This window comes from Sminthopsis crassicaudata, chromosome 6, assembly GCF_048593235.1.
Source record: "Sminthopsis crassicaudata isolate SCR6 chromosome 6, ASM4859323v1, whole genome shotgun sequence".
Lineage (NCBI taxonomy): Eukaryota > Metazoa > Chordata > Mammalia > Dasyuromorphia > Dasyuridae > Sminthopsis > Sminthopsis crassicaudata.
Genome location: NC_133622.1, coordinates 146,820,722 through 146,837,993, shown reverse-complemented (window position 1 = coordinate 146,837,993; position 17,272 = coordinate 146,820,722). Strand labels below are relative to the sequence as shown.

General features: G+C 35.0%; 1 long non-coding RNA gene across 3 annotated transcripts in view; it reads right to left on the bottom strand.

The window, feature by feature from the left end:
- LOC141547081 (uncharacterized) overlaps window positions 1-17,272 on the bottom strand; it is a 147,956-nt gene that overhangs the window by 13,266 nt on the left and 117,418 nt on the right. The window contains exons 2-3 of one of the 3 annotated variants that reach the window (XR_012483502.1): window positions 1,365-1,502; window positions 1,135-1,286 (exon numbers count right to left, since the gene is read on the bottom strand). This is a non-coding gene — a long non-coding RNA (uncharacterized LOC141547081). The remainder of the gene's footprint in view (window positions 1-1,134; window positions 1,287-1,364; window positions 1,503-17,272) is intronic. The other 2 variants (XR_012483501.1, XR_012483503.1) reach the window with 2 other exon arrangements.

Genomic DNA, 17,272 nt, shown 5'->3' with positions numbered 1-17,272 from the left:
TTAATAACTTGATGTGAAATTCAACTAAACCTGACCATCCTAAAAGCTTTTAAAAGTGAAAAGAAGACAATACAAAAATGAAACCAAGACCAGAGCTGCCAACAATTCTATAGCAAATTATTTTTGCCACCAGTGACAATAGGAACATTAAATTTGGCTCAACACCTCTGTCATTCATGTGGTATCGAAAAAGTAAAAAGAATAATTTTTGGATGAAATAAGCAAAACTTATATGAAAAAATGCTCTAACTCACTATTGATTGAAGAAATGCAAATCAAAACAATTTGGAAATACTATCTCATACATTAGATTGGCTAATAGGATAGAAAAGGAAAATGGGACAAAACAGAGGTGATATAGAGAAAATGATACATTGATGCACTATTGGTAGAGTTACAAACTGATTCAGCCATTGTGTAGAGCAATTTGGAATTATACCCAAGGAATTATAAAACTATGCATATACCCTTTGACCTAGTGATATCACTACTAGGTCTATATTCCAAAAGAGATAAAAAACAATAAGAAAAAGGATCTCTATATCCAAAATATTTATAGCAGCTCTTTTCAAGGGCAAAGAATTGGAAACTGAGGGGATGCCCATCAATTTGGGGAATGAATGAACAAAATATGTTATATGATTATGATGGAGTACCATTGTGCTTACAAGAAATGATGAGCATGTTGCTTTCAGAAAAATCTGGAAAGACTTCCATGAGCTGATACAAAGTATTGTGTACAAAGTAACAGCAATATTTTAAGAAGATCAGCTGTAAATGATTTAGCTATTCTCAGCAATATAATAATCCAAGACAACTCTGAAGGATTTATGATGAAAAATGCTTTCCATACCCAGAGAAAGAATCATTGGTCTGAATACAGACTGAAGCACGCTTTTTTATTTTTCTTGAAGGGTTTTTGTCTATGTTTTCTTTCACAACATGACTAATATGGAAATGTTTTGCATGACTACACATGTATAAACTATGTCAAACTGCTTGTTTTCTATATGCGAGGCGGAGAAAGGGAGAGAATATTTTTTAACATTTAAAATGAATGTTAAAAATTGTTTTTACATGTAACAGGAACAATAAAATGTTAAAAATTTTTAAAAGGAAAAAAAAAAGAATTACTTGAGACAGCTGGCTAATTGTTGATGGGAAGCTCACCAGTGACTGCTCAGGAACTACAGTAGGAGTAGTCACAATGGTTATTCCCATAATTCTGAGAGTAGTTGTAGCAGCTGCTCTTCGGAGGAACTCCAACCTGCCAGCCAAGGTTCCTTCTGGGGAGTAAGTCCAGAGGAGAGTTAGGGCAGAATCAGCAAACAAGCCACTAGTGTAACATTGTATTTTTACATTACCCATCCAATTGCAAAGATGTATCTTCTGTGACACAGTGGTTAAAGTGCCAGACTGGAGTTAGAAAAACTCATCTTCCTGAGTTCAAATCTAGCCTGAGATACTTTCTCTGTGAAATTCTGTTTTCCTCACTTCCTCATCTGTAAAAAGAGTTGGAGAAGAAAATGGTAAGAAAACCCCAAATAGAGTCATAGAAAATTGGACACAACTGAAATAAATTTTTAAAAAAGGACATTTTTGTTAGTTTTGATAAATTTAATATGTAACTTGAAAAAATAAACTATACAAGCTCACCATTTCAAATTCAACCCTCTTTTGTTTTTGCTTTTTAAAATATTGAAATATTTGTGTTTCTTTATGGTAATTAAGTTCACAATAAAAAAGAAAATAAAAGCCGAAGATGTTGGATCCCTTTTATATCCTTCTAAGGATGCCCTTAGTGCACATATAGATTATTCTCATCAATTTCATATAAGAAAGTATCATCTAGTTGGCAGTTCATTAGTATACCTGGTCTGGCATTCTCATTTTTCTGAGAGGTCTAGAAAAATTAAGTGCTTTGCTTAGGGTCAGGTAGTAAGTAGCTGAAACAGAAATTGAATCCAGTTCCATTGGCTCCACAGGGCTCTTTTCCCATTATACCATGTTGCCAACCCATTATTAATACACTCTTAATTTCCTTTTTTAAAGTAATTATTATTATTTTGGAAGTAATTGGAATGAAGTGGCTTATATACAGGGTCACCCAGTTAGTGATTTTTAGAGGTTAGATTTTAATTGAAGTCCTCCTAATGCCAGGGTGGTGCTCTATCCACTGTGCCATCCAGCTGTCCCTTAAATAATAATTTTAAAAATTAACTCCCAAATGGAAATTGTATTGGTACAAAATTGATGCTTGAAGCAATGTACTAAAAAAAAAATACCAGTTACCAATGGTCTATCTTGTACATTCACTGTGATTACTATCTTATGTATATTTTGCTTGTTAGCAAGTATTAATTATTATGCATGCTCTGATCAGTTTGGAACATTCATTCATTAGCAGGTTTTTACTGAGATACTTTATCTTCACACCAGGAAATCTAGTAAGAATGAATATATATATATATATATATATATATATATATATATATATATATATATATATATATATATATATTATATATATATATATTCATGTTTTCATTGTGATGGGAAAACTATTGGGAAAAAAGGTTGGTTTGTCAAAGTGGCATAGCCTCTTTAATAACAAATTAGTTTCCTCATTCAACGTTTTCATCTAATTTGATGAGTAATCATTTGCACAGCATTTGCAAATTAAAAATATTATTTTCACACCTGCTAACCTTCACTGTTAAGTTTATTTTTATACTCATTTGAATACGAAAACACTCCAATTCACTCTGAGCACCTGCTATTGAACTTGGAATTATCTTTCTGTATTTTTCCTGGGCCACGACTTTTAGGGCCAGAGTAGGGAAGCAATATCAGAAAGTGATTCTGGTCTGATTGCCATAAAGAAAAGACCTCCTTGGGTGCTTAATGGATAGGATTCACAATAAATAGAACTGTTCTTTCTCTGAAACCCTTGCCTAACTGGTGGCTGGCTAAGAATGTAAAATAAAAGTTTTTTGCCGTTTATCCTTTCTCAAAGAGGACCAATGACATCAGGAAGGTGAAGTTTTGACTTGGAAGTAAATTGGATTTAAGTGAGGCAGAGCTGTAGAAAGCCTCACTCTCTCCTCTAGTGTCTAATGGCAACTCACAAGTCAGGACAACTGGTGATGGCCCAGGATGTAATGAGAGACCTTAGCTTTTTTAAGCTAAGTTCCTTCACAGGTCTGTTTGTCTAAGACAACACTCAATTTAGTGATTAAAAGTTGGGTAAAAATTGAGGTAAAAAAAATTGGTCTAGTTTGATTCCACAAAAGAATCTGTCTGGGAAGGGAAGACCTTCAGAGTTTCTGACTAGAACAGAAATAACTGCATTTATACTTACGTTGAGCCATGAAAACACAAACTATGAGTACTAAGTGAAGCCTGAATACATGTAAGAAGACACTTGTTCCATCCATCTTCAGAGAACATTGGAAGCTGAAAGCCAGTGCCACTAGCCCCCTAGAGGCAGTGGGATCTGATTTTAGTTAAGGAACTGCAGAGACCCTCTGAAAAAGCATCCTAAAGATTATATTTGGGCTTTATGTATTTTAGGATACATCCTAAATATATCCCATTTCCACCATCCCTTTTCTTTCCTTCTTTGAGCCTTTTTCAGGTAGTGTGCCAAAATGAGGTGACCTCAAGCAACATGTTGAGAATGTGTCACCTTCCAGAAATGTATCTTATGAAGTTACAGTTTGTGGGATGAAAGTAACCTGGGCCAAAAAAAAGAGTCAGTTAGTAGAGGAAAATTTTTGAATGTTCAACATTGATTTAGACTTCACAGATTAGGGGAATATTTAAACTGAGCCTTGCAGGAAGACCAGATTTTAGAGAAACAAAGATGAGGAGAAAGGGCAGGGGGAGCAGTTTACACAAATGCATGTCAAATGGGATGTTGAATTCTATGAACAATTCAGTTTAGTGAGAACATAGAATCAATCAGTCAGTCAACAAGCATTTATTGAATAAATATGAGAGAAATTATATTAATAATCAATTACTATCAGGGAATCCAGGTTCTTTTTTTTTTTTTTTTTTTTTAACCTTCATGTTTCCTTATTCTCTACTAGGTCAAATAAGCTTCTTAGGAGAAAGTCCTAATAATGCAACTTAACATTTTCCTAATCTTGTTCAGATCCCACATACCTGGGGAAGCTTAATTCCCTATTAACAGTAAAAAGAATCTAAGCTAGGTGAATGCCAATCCATTGGGTTTTACTGAGATGTGGGTTGGAGGGGTAGACCCTTTGGTATCAGATTCCATGCCTTTTTTTGTTTTTTGGTTTTTTTTTAATCATCTCTATGCAGATGACTCCCAATTAATCAGCCTATTACTCTCTTCTGAGCTACAATCCTATATCATCGACTCCTTACTGGATATTTCAATCAAAATGTTAAACTCAGCATGTTTACAAACAGAACTCATCTTTCTTCCCACACCCTCTCCTCTTCTGAATTATTTTATTTCTGTTAAAAGCATCCTTCTAGTCATTCAGGTTTGCAACTTCAGAGTCATCCCTGACTACTTATTCTTCCTCACCCCACCTATCCATTTCCAATTTTGTCAATTCTATCTCACTAATATCTCTCACATCCATACCCTTCTCTCTTCTTACATAGACACCTCTTTAAGTCAGGTCTTCAACATCTTTTATCTGTTCTATTGCAGTAGTTTCCTAATTATTGATCTCCCTGACTCATCTCCAATCCATCTTCCATGAAGCTGCCAAAATAATTTTCCTAAAGTGTAGATCTGCTATATCATTTAGCTTTAAGCCTTCTCATATTGTTGGAGAAGCTTCATACTTCACAAATATCCAATCAGCCAGTGCACTTGTAATAGAGTATGCCAAGAACTACTCTTGCTGCTTCTGGCTCACCATGTGCTAGCTCAGGTACTATAGGGATAATGATTCAGGTCTTTTATTGGCCATGGAGAAGGAAGAGCCAATTACTCAGTAGACTTCAAAAAAAAAAAAGGAATAATTCCACCCCTATGTCTCTTTTCCTTCCACCCTCCAAATAGCATCTTGTAACCTTGGGATTTTTTGGGTGGTGTGGTAGAGGATTGACCCTTCTCCTTTTCCCATAACATATTTGAGTTTTTCCCTATGGCGGCTAGGGCAGGGGAGCTCAACTGAGAGAACTTTAGCCTGAACCTCTGACTATCTCTTTTATTTTGTGTTCTTTGCCTGATCCTAAACACTGATCTTGAAATGCACATATTCAAGCTTGGAGATGATCCCATGAATTTGACTGGTGATCTTGGGTTCTCAGTCATGTTGGCTGCACCTGGGAAGAAGCCCTTGACAACTATCCCACTATACTTGTAAAATGTAACCTGATTCCTGGCTTGGCTTGCTAGAAAATATCTACTATGAGTTAGCCAATGCAGATCCAAGGTGAAGTGTAAGGTGGGGAGAGAGAGGTGGGATCAGGTGCATGGATGTAAAGAGCCAAAGAGTGTGAGAAAAGGAGCTTCACCTCTCCCATTTGAATTTAATCTCCTCATACACAATGTGCAAGAATCCAGAGCTGAGAAGGGCCTTTTGGCCGAAAACAAGAGCATGTATCATCTCTGGACTTTCCTGGCCCAGTAGCAATTCTAGACAATAGAGACAAGGAAATTTCAGCAGAAAAATATCCATATGCAATTAATGCCGACTCCAGGTTCCCATTGTTCTTTTTCTGTAATCACAGCTTTCTTCTTCTGGAAAACAAAAAAAGCACATGTGACGCTTTGATTCTTTTGTCTCTTCCTTGTCTTCCATTCGTGCTGATGCAGCCCAGAGGTTCATGTGATTAAGCTTGTGATTACTTCAATGGGGTCATCCTCTGTTTCAGTAATTTAGCCCCAGAAAATGCAGCATGCCTTCATCATTGGCAGAAAATGAGGCTGCTGGGGAATGTTGGCAAAGAGATATATGCCAAGAGGGATTTATTTCTAATAGAAAATATATTCCTAACAAAAATAGTTGTCCATGTGACTCCCCATTTTTCAACGTTCCTATAGGTCTTCTGATTGTATCGAGGAGAGTCTCTACTGGATTTGGGGAAGATTTTAAAATTCTGTTTTAATCTTGGCTTTGTTGAAAGCTGCTTCAGGAAGCCCTTCAACTGGAGAAGCTCCTACTACCAATGATGATTGACATCTGCTCTATGATTTATACTAATAATAACAGCTAACATTTACAAAGCACCTACTGTATTCCAAGTTTTGTGTTAAACATTTTACAAATATCATCCCACTTGATCATCAAAACATTATTGGAAGGTAGGTGCTATTAACAGGTTAAGTGAGTTTCCCAAGATTATACAGCTAGTAAGTTTCTAAGGTAGGATTGGAATTCAGGTCTTTCTGATTCCAGGTCCAAAACCCATTGCACCCACCTAGTTTGCCTTTGAAAGCTTTTCCTGGAGGTTAAGTTATGGTTCTAAGGATAATGGCAGTATGTGTCACAGCTAAGACTTGAACCCAACTATCCTTGAAGTTTACTGACTTGCTGCCTATTATTGCTCTGCTGTTTTTAATCTTAGGCAGTTTCCTAGAGTACTGAAAGATTTGCTCAGGACCAAACCCACATTCTCCTCAATCCTACCTCAAAAAACCACCATCATTGGGATATTTGATACACTAGCACTCAAATTCTTCTAATATCATCACTTTTGATGAAAGAGAAATGGATATGAATGTTGCAATTCTATCAGGTAATCCCATAGAGATTTAAAATTTTATCTGCATCTTTAATATCAAATGGTATTATCCCTTTCTTTCTTTCTTAGATACTGTCTTACAGTCACGGACTTAAACTTTTCTAGATATACATAGGAAAATTTTATCATATATATATATCTAACACACTTGTGTTCTTGTAATGAATATTAGACTAATCACATGGAAATTTGGAAAGTTGGTGGCTCACCAATTTTTCTTCACCAAGAGATTAGCATTTAGGGCTAATTTCAGAATTCTATTTCTAATTCCTTTTTAAAAAATTATTTATTTTAAATATGATCACAAAATGAGAAAATGAGTAAAAAGAAAATGTCATGTACACAATAGACCACAAGAAAGGATTTAATATAAAATAGTAAATTTAAAATTTTCATTATATAGAAAACCTATATAAGAAATACCGTATGTTGTTTTCAAAGCTGCCTAGCTTTCCTTTGCTTCCCTATGGGTTTTCTTTTATTCTCTGTTGTGTACATTTATGATTCCTCCTCCCTCTTACCTTAAAGAAAATTACAATTAAGTGTGGATATATATGTACATATACATAAATATCTATAAACATACGCATATACACATATATACACATACACACACAAACACATACACATATGTAACTATAATATGCTTATTTCCTCCTAGCATCTGTTTCTCTGAATATGGACAGCATCTTCCTTCATAAGTCCAAGTCTTTACATGGTTTTCTAAATCAATGAGCTCATCATTTCCTATGCCACAGCAATATTCCAATCTAGTCAAAATATTTTCCCCAATTTTTTGCCTTCCTTTTATTCTTGGCTACATTGGTTTTATTAATTGCAAGAAATTTTTAATTTAATAAAAATTATCCTTTTTATACTTCAACAATGTTCTCATCTTATAGTTTAAGGTCTGATAGCTGAATCTACTTCCTTAACATCTTTTCCTCCTGGTTTCTTTGAAGTTCCTGACCTTTTTTTCTTCCAAATGAACTTTATTAATTTTTTTTCTGATTCAGTAAAACAATTTTTTAATAAATCAATTGGGATGACTTTAAATAAAAATATCACGTAAAATTGTCATTTAAAAATTATATTGGCTTTACTTACCCATGAACAATAAATATTACTTCAATTATTTAGATTTGAGTTTATTTGTATAAAAAGTGTTTTAAATTTATGTTCATGTAGCTCTTGTGTCATTTTTGGCAGGTATGTGATAAAGTATTTTATACTATCTAGGTATTTTAAATGATCTAAAACAATATTGAATGACATTGCTGATAGAGATTTTAGTTTTTCTATTTTTTCACTTTTGATTAAATCTATTTTAAATTTTTCTAAGATCATAATTACTATCCCTGCTTTTTTTACATACTAAATTCTACTCCTGCCCTTTATCTTTGTGTGTATCTCTCATTTTTATGTTTCCTGAATGTAACATGTTGTTTTTGTTTTTGGCAAGGCAATTATGGTTAAATAAGTTGTCCAGGGTTCCACAGCTAGGAAGTATTAAGTATCTGAGGTCGGATTTGAAATCAGATCCTCCTGACTCCAGAGCTGCTTTTCTCCCTGCTGTGCAATCTAGCTGCTCCAGCAATATATTGTTGAATTCAAAATTTTAATTTGCTATCCATTTCCATTTTATGGGTAAAATTGTCTCATTCAAAGTTACAATTATTTATTTTCCTCCTTTCTATTTTTCCTCATTATCCTTTTCACTCTATTTATCCTATCCTTTCTCACTTCTCTGCCCATTAACTTGCCCTACTATTCCTTAACTTTCACACCTTTCTAAGAGTCCTTTTCTCATTTCCCCCATCCTATTCCTTTGCTATCTTGTCTCTTTCTGAATTTAGAAAACTTATATTCATATATATGTATATATGTGTGTGTAGACACATGCATATATATATATATATATGTATATACACATATATAATACACATATATTGCTCTCTTTATAACTTTTCCAATGAAAGATTCTAGTATAACCTGCCCTCCCCCTACTGTTTTTTTAATATTTTATACCACATTTTTATAAGATAATTACTTCTTTTAATCTCTCCCTTCAGTTTTATATTTTTAGAAACATCTCATCACACTAAGCTCACACTATGTCTTTCAAACTACCCAAATAATAATGACAGTACAAGAGTACTGCTAATATTTTTTTTATATATGAAGTAATTTGAATTTATTGAGTTTCTTATAATTGGTCTTTAATGTTGACCTTATAATTCTCCTGGATGTTATATGTTAGATTTTCCCTTAAGTTTTTGGGGAGGCAGTTGTCACAAAAATCTGAAAGTCTTTTGAGTTTATTAAATATCCATTTATTTTTCACACAGGATTATACTTGGCTTAGATATGTAAATTATCTTGCTTGTAAACCCAACTCTTTTATTCTATGGAATATAGTATTCCAAGATTTATTGTCTTTCAAGTAGTAGCTGTTAAATCTTGTATAATTCTTATTGTAGCTCTTATCGTAACAATTTAAATTGTTTTTTTTTTCTTGTTTCTTCCAATATTTTCTCCTTAATTTCAGAACTTTGAAATTTAGCTATAATATTCCTGTAGGTTTCCTACTCAGATATCTTTCGGGTGGTGATTGTTAGATTTTTTTCTATTTCTACTTTTCCTTCTTGTTCTATAAGTTCAGGGAAATTTTCTTTGATTATTGTAATATTGTATCAAAATTCTTTTTTAATCATAAGTTTCCAGTATTCCAGCTATTCTTATATTACTTTTCCTTGATATAGTCTCAAGATCAAATATTTATCTGATGAGCTGTTTCACTTTCTCTTCTATTTTTTCATTCTTGGGGCAGCTAAGTGGTGCAATAGTTAGAGCACTAGTCCTGAAGTCAGGAGGACCTGAGTTAAAATCTGATCCCAGCCACTTAATGCTTCCTAGCTGTATGATCCTGGGAAAGTCACTTAACCCCAATTAACTCAGAAAAAAAGAACAACAACAACAACAACAACTATCTTTTCATTCTTTTGATTTTTATCTTGGTCTCTTAAAATGTCATTAGCTTCCCCCGTGCTCAGTTGTAGTTTTCAAGGAATTACTTTTTCCTGAAGTTTTTGATTCTTTAACTCTAGTTGGTTTTCATAATTTTCTTGATTTTATTGGATTTGTTCTTATTTTTTCCCCCTATTTTTTCCTTGATCTCTCATATTTGATTTTTTTTCCCCCTGAGGCTGGGGTTAAGTGACTTGCCCAGGGTCACACAGCTAGAAAGTATTAAGTGTCTGAGAGCAGATTTGAACTCGGGTCCTCCTGAATTCAGGGTTGGTGCTCTATCTACTGCGCCACCTAGCTGCCCCTCATATTTGATTTTTATTTTGGGTACCTATACTTTTTCTGGCTCATTGTACTTGCCCATGTGGAATCCAGCAACTTTGGCATTTGGTAGTTCTCCAAGGATGGCTACCAGCTCACTTTATAAGTTCTCAAACTCACAAGGTTTGAAAACATGGGAATATACAATAAAGGACAAAGAAAGGACTTTTGTCTGTTGGAGGGTGGAGTTCTTGCACCCTTCCTTTTAGGGACTTGGACAGTTTCTATGACTTAGAGTATTTCCTTGAATAGGATTTTAGTAAGGAACAAGGCCGAGATTTATTTCCATAGCTATGTTTTGTGTTTTGTTTTATTTCTGTCAGTAATCCTCTTTCCTTAAGTGCTCTTTTTCTCACTACCCTTTATTTAAATCAGAGTTCATTAGGCTTTTTTTTTTTTTTTAAATCACTATCTCTATCCTCTGCTCCTGAAAATTATAATTTAAAAATTAATTTATTACACAACATATCACTTAGTAATAAGATTTAAAAATGATCCATATTAAAGCCTGTGCATTTTTTTTAGACTTTCAAAAAAGAAATAATCTATTAATTTCATTCAGTTTTGATGTTGGGATGAAATGATGCATTCATAAGTCTTTGAACAAAGAAGGTTTATCTTGCCCAAACACTTCAATACCACAGTGGCACTTAGCTTAGGTCTGGTCAGTCATTTATTAGGGAATAGCAACTCAAGTGGTTTCAGACTATCACTAATTCTGAAAGACATGACCACTTTTAAGTAGGATCTTTTATGCCCTCAGGTTAGGAAATTACATCAAGGAACTGGCTTCTAATCAGATTACTTGAGGAGAGCAAGTCAGAGAACTCAAAGGCACTGAGTCAAGAAAACTCTGATCATGTCTGGTGAATCAAATATATATACATATATGTATATATTTAGAAGAAAAATGAGGTGGTATCTTTTCATCCTTTTATTTATTTGCAGTGTGGTTCTGGCCACACACAACTCAACAGTGTTATATTAAATAAATGTGTTATTTCATAGCATAAATATCCTTTGTCTTTTCTTAACCTGTTCCTCCCACTGCCCTCACCTCCAAATTTAGCAACTAAGAAAGGCGAACCAATGAAATAAAATTTTGTGGGGGTATCATGGATGAGATACCAAGAAGGAGCACAAACTCTTAAAGGATAAGAAGTTACAAACAGATATAAGTATGTGGCTTCTCAGCCCTATGGCTTCATAGTGAGTGAATAGTACAATGAATTCCCCAATTAAGAGCCAAGATCTCTGAGTCTCTGCCCTTATATCTGGGCAGATTCACAAGGACAAAGTGGGAGATTTCAAGGATAGTCAGCCAGCAGGTAGCCTTTAATTGATTAATTGTGTCTAAGTAATATACCCTTCTTTCTTCATTTTAAGTGTATCACTTCCCCAATGGTACCCAAGAAGCATGTTTAATTCTCATTCTTTTGAATTTTTATTTTTTTTCCTTCTTAATAGTATTTATTTTTTCCACTTACATATCAACATTCATTTTTGTAAGATTTTGAGTTCCAAATTTTTTCTTCCCTTCTTTAATTCCCCTCTCCCCAAGATAGCAAGCAATTTGATATAGGTTATGTATGTACAATCATTTAAAATATTTTTTTCCATATCTGTCATGTTGTGAAAGAAAAAATTAGAACAAAAAGAGAAAAAAACTATGATTTTCATTCTTTTGGACTGTGATTTGTCACATGAGTCCTTATCATCATGAGTCCTTAGCAATGTCATTATCTGAAGGCTGGTCTTGTTGCTTCTCATTGTTCAAGTTTCCTCCAGTAGATGGTACCAATTACTTTCTTTCCCATCAAAACCATTGGCAAACAGGGAACTGCCCTGAAACTTCCTGCAGACAGTGTTACAGTTCTTTCTCACTTCTGGGTTATTCAGGGCTTCCATCTTTTTAAACCTTTTGCTGCTTTATTCATAGGTTCTGTAGCTACATCCTTCATGTAGGGCATCTTCAGGTAGCTATGGCAATGACTCATGGACAGCCAAATGGCTCCTTCTTTTTACATTAATGAGTTGATTCAATGTGACTCAATAGCTATTTACCTTCTTCCTTTCTTTCCCCAATATTTACCTAAGCAGGATTGACCTCCTGCTCATACCACTTATTAATAATTAATTAGTAAAATTAACTATAATAAAATTTTAATATTTAATAAGCACTTATTAAGCACCTACTATGTGTCAGGTTGGCACTGTGTTAAGTGCTGGAAATACAAAAAAAGAAATAAAAGACAATCCTTACCCTCAAAGAACTTACAGTCTAATGGAGGAGACAAGAGGCAAACAAATTTGCAAAAACAGATTATATTTAGAATAAATGAGAAATAAAAGAGGAAAGATTAGAATTAAGAGGGGTTGATAAATGCTTCCTGTTAGAAGACAAGTTTTAACTGGAGCTGAGAAGAAACGGAGGAAGAAGTGGAGGGAGAGCATTCTAAATTTGAGTGTAATAGCCAGAGAAAATTACATCTCCCATTGAATAATGCTGAAACCAATACCTCTCACTGAGGTTTTTTGTTTTTCTTGTTGTTGTTGTTGTTGTTGTTTTGTTTTTTGAAGGAAAAAATCTTTGATAGGATCAGAGATTTAGAGCTGGCAGGGACTTTTGTAGATAAGGAACTGAGTCCAAGAAAACAGCGCAGCATTACACTTTTATCAAGCATTGGAAATGGGATCTTCTTAACTCTTACCCCATTACTCAGCATAGAGTATGGGGTCTATGACATCATGAAGTACTATCCTTACCTTTCTTCCATCTTCCATTACAGTAGCTCGGCCAAAGTTTACATAAATTGCTTCAAACATTTTCTCAGGGATCTTCAGAAAGTGATAGAAAGGGTAGCCATGCATGCTGGCCTAGGACTCAAGAGACCAAAGTTCAAATTCTTTTTTTTCTGATACATCATGACCTGAGCTGTGTGATCTTAGGCAAATCCCACCTCTTAAATCTCAGTTTCTTCATCTGTAAAATCATGAAAGTGTTACCTCACAGGGTTAATATGACTTGTCAGCCTTAAAGCACTCTAAAAGGGTGAACTTTTCTGGTCTTCTTTGAATCATCTGTCACTCAGAGCCCTTCAAGATACTGACTCTTATGAAACAGGCCCAATCACAGGTGTTTCCAGGAGCATCAATTTCTCTCTTTGGCTCATCTCTAAAATAGCTCTTGTCTCTCATGTATCTGCATATGTAAATGTATGTATGTATATATATGCACACACACACATATATATATTTATGTACAAATATATGAAAACATACACATTTATGCACACATAGACTTACATTTAGAGATAGATATAGATATATAAAATGGGTGTGTATGGGTGTATTCCCGCAAATGTGAATGACAAGGTTCCTAGATCCTACATAAGGATCAAAGGAAGAAATGCAAATTAGATATAGAGCCACTTTATTTCATTCCACAAGAAATGTAAAATGCAATAAGGATTCCACTGGAGCTCAAGAACAGATATAGAAATAAAATCTAATCAACAATCATTTATTAAGGGCCTACTATGTGTTAGACACTGTGCTGGGGAAGCAAAGAAAGGCTTCTCTCAAGAATCTCATTTTAATGACAGAGACAACATGCAAATGAATATGTACAAATAAGATAATAGAAAGGGTAAATTGGAGATAATCATTGGAGAGAAGACATTGTCAGAAAAAAGCTTCTTATAGAATGTGGAATCATAGACTTTGAGGAGGCCAGAAAGTCAACATGAGGAGGGAGAGAATTCCAGGCAGATTCAATGCCAATGAAAATGCCTAGAGTCAGAACTTAGTATGTTTTGTGCACAGAACAGAAAGGAGACATCACTGGATGGCAAAATTAGTGAGAATGAGTAAGGTATAAGACTGGAAAGGTGGAGAGGGGCAAATTATAAAAAAACAAAAATAAAAAAATCCAAAAGTTTGATCCTGTGACATCTTCCTCCTTTATTCCCCCAGCTACTGCACAATTGTTCACCTTTTCCCAGTCAAACTTCTCAGTTTATTAGTTAAACAAGGGATAGGGATTAGACTTGTGATTTCATTGAGATAGGGTACTCCTTGGCAAGGAAATGCTTTTTCCCATTGCAAGTTAATAACTTCTTTTCTTTTTGTTATCTCAGAGAGTTGTCTAGAACAGGACTTCTTAAATTAAATATTTTCTACTCACAATCCCTTTTCACTTGAGAAATTTTTATGTGACCCCAAGTATATAGATATATAAAATAGATATACAAAACAAACTGATAATAAATAACAATTTTATGACCCCAACATTCAGTTAAGAAATCCCATGTAGGGGATCCAAACCCCAAGAATCTGAAATCCAGTACACTGAGAGAGATTAACTTGCCCACTGCCGCGGAACTGATGTGTCAGCTAAGTCAAAAGTGGATTTCAACCAAAGTTTTTCTGGTCCTCATGCCATTCCTTTATCCATTATATCTCGTCAATCACTAAGAATTTTTAAAAGTGATCTACTTGAGCAGCAGTGGTTGGCACAGTGGTTAGAGTACCAGCCTAGGAGTCAGGAGGAACCTGAATTCAAATTTTGTTAGTATTTTTACAAGGTGCTAAGTCACAGGAATGAATAGAGACAATTGATTTGATCCTACAAGGAGATGTTATGAGCCAGAACTTGGAACAAGGTACTGAGTGGAATTGAGGAGACAATGATTCAATATAATTTAGCATTGATTTAATCCTACAACAAATAATGGTTTCCTAGTGATGAAATGATTGCTGTATACTCAGTGTGCACCATATAAGCAAGAAACTCTCAGGGCCAAACATACAGAAGCCCACAATCCCACACTTTTGGAGGCAGAGTCTGATTCACTCCACTTCTATGTGCTGACTGGAGGCTTTGGATTCAGAGGGAGCTAGAGATTGAAGCTGGCTGGAAACATTCTGACAGGAAAAGATTCAAGACTTTGAAGGACACAATACAGAACTAAAAGGAAGGCTGTCTCCAAAAGTTCTCCAAGAAACCTGCTCCCAAGAGAATGATTATGATTTAGAGAAAATAGAACTTCACATTTTGGCGCCTGAACGTGAGACAGACAAGATCCAGATCTCAGTGGAAAAGTCTCTCTGACCCAGTAAAAAGAGTGAGTAAAACAAGGAAATGTTGTTAAAAAGCTAAAGCAGAATTTCACTGAAATAGGACAAATTTTTAGAAAATAATCTTCTGTTTCTATTCAAGGAAAATGTTTAGAGAGCATTGTCAAGGTTATGAAAAGTCAAGGATTGATTATAATTTTGGAGGAGATCACTGTACTTTTAAAAACTATAGAGCACACATCTCCTTGGTTCTCCAAGGAAAAAGAATTGGATATAGATGAGTGGAAATTAGTAGGAGAGCAAGTAGGAGAACACTACAATTCCAAACCAAACTTAATTTCCAAAGATACACTTCATACATACAATTTAATCCAAGTGGCTTTAAAAAGTATTAGACTAAAGAAAAAGAAGAAAGAGCAAGAGGGGGAGGATCCAACTAAACTAGGTGAAAAGGATGAATCAGATAATAATGGAGTTAAGTACAATTCTGAGCAACAGGAGCATTTCCCATTTCCTCCCTCAATCCTTCAGGAAGAGGGGAAGAGGCAGTGACACAAACAGAATCACCTGTGAAGCAACCTGTGACAAGATTAGAAAAAGCATTGGTTAAGTTTAAGAGAGAAGGACAGGATGTAAGTGATTTTATAAATGCATATCCTGTGATTGAAGAGTTTGACTCTTCAGGTCAAAAAAAGAGAAGATATACTCCTTTTAATTTGGGATAAAATTAAGGATTTGAAAAAAGATTGCACTATTTAGGGGGCTATATCATCTTATGATAAGATATTACTAGATAATTTGTTTTACAAAATCCTAACCCCAAATGGTTGGAAATCCATAGCTAGGACATGTTTAGAACAAGGACAAAACTTGTAGCTTTCGGAATATCATGAATTATGCAGGATTCAAGTCAGACGCAATAGGGAAACAGGAGTTAACACACAATTTACTTTTGACCAACTAGCAGGTGAAGGTCAATATGGTGAGAATTCAGAACAGATTTATTATCCCCATAACAGTGTATGAGCAAATTTCTAAGGCTGCAATAAAAACTTGGGGTTCCCTCCCCGGACAGAAAGATCAAGTGGAGGCTTTCACAAAAATAGAGTAAGGTCCCAATGAACCTTTTGTGGATTTTGTGGGATGTCTGCAAACTGTTGTCACAAGAACTATTGGAGAGAATTCAGCTTTGGAAATAATGACCAGACATTTGGCTATGGAAAATGCCAATGAGGCTTGCAAAAGAATTATATGGGAACTACACAAAGATGCTTCTTTAGAGGAGATCATAAGACACTGTGCTACAGTGGGCACCAATCCTTATTATACCCAGACTATGATGAACATGGAAAGACAGAGTCCCTCCTGGCTTCTAGAGAAACTCATCGATGTTTTCAATGTGGAAAAGTTGGACATTTAAGAGCTCAGTGTAGATATGGAGTGAGAAGACAGGATGAGAGAAGACCTAAAACTCCATGTCCAAAAAGTCACAAGGGCTTCCACTGGGCCTCAGAATGCAGACTGATCCAGGGAAATGAGAGGCGGAGCCCAGCTCCAAGATATCAATCAAAATATAGGTGGGGCATGATGGCAACTGAGGTTACACCCAAAGAGCCTTTAGAAGGTCAGGACTCTGATGTGATCAACCAGCAGAAAAACAATCAGAGAGCAGAAAGGGATTACAGTTGGGGAGAATACAAGCATTTTACAAGGCAGTGTTTAGTGCAAACAGCACCAATGTAATTACCAGATGATGAGAAGAGATTTAAACAGTGCTAAACAGAAGGGAATTAGATAGGTTAGCTGCCTGGGAGAGAAGGTTTGCTTGTATTTTTTACAGACAAGAGAAGGAAACAGATGGAGAAAGAAACAGATGGGTGGCAACAAGCACCTGGAGAGAGACAGAAAAAGAGAAAAATCTGGAAACAAAGGAGAAAACATAAGAACAAAATCTGCAGGATTCCCTAACATACTTGGAAACTAGCAGGGATCATTGGATTCCTTGAGATGAAAAATTGTTGATGAGATTATTGAAGGACTTCAAAACTTGCAGGAATTATTGGATTCCAGGCACAAAAACTAATGGACAATAGATTCCTTTTGGACT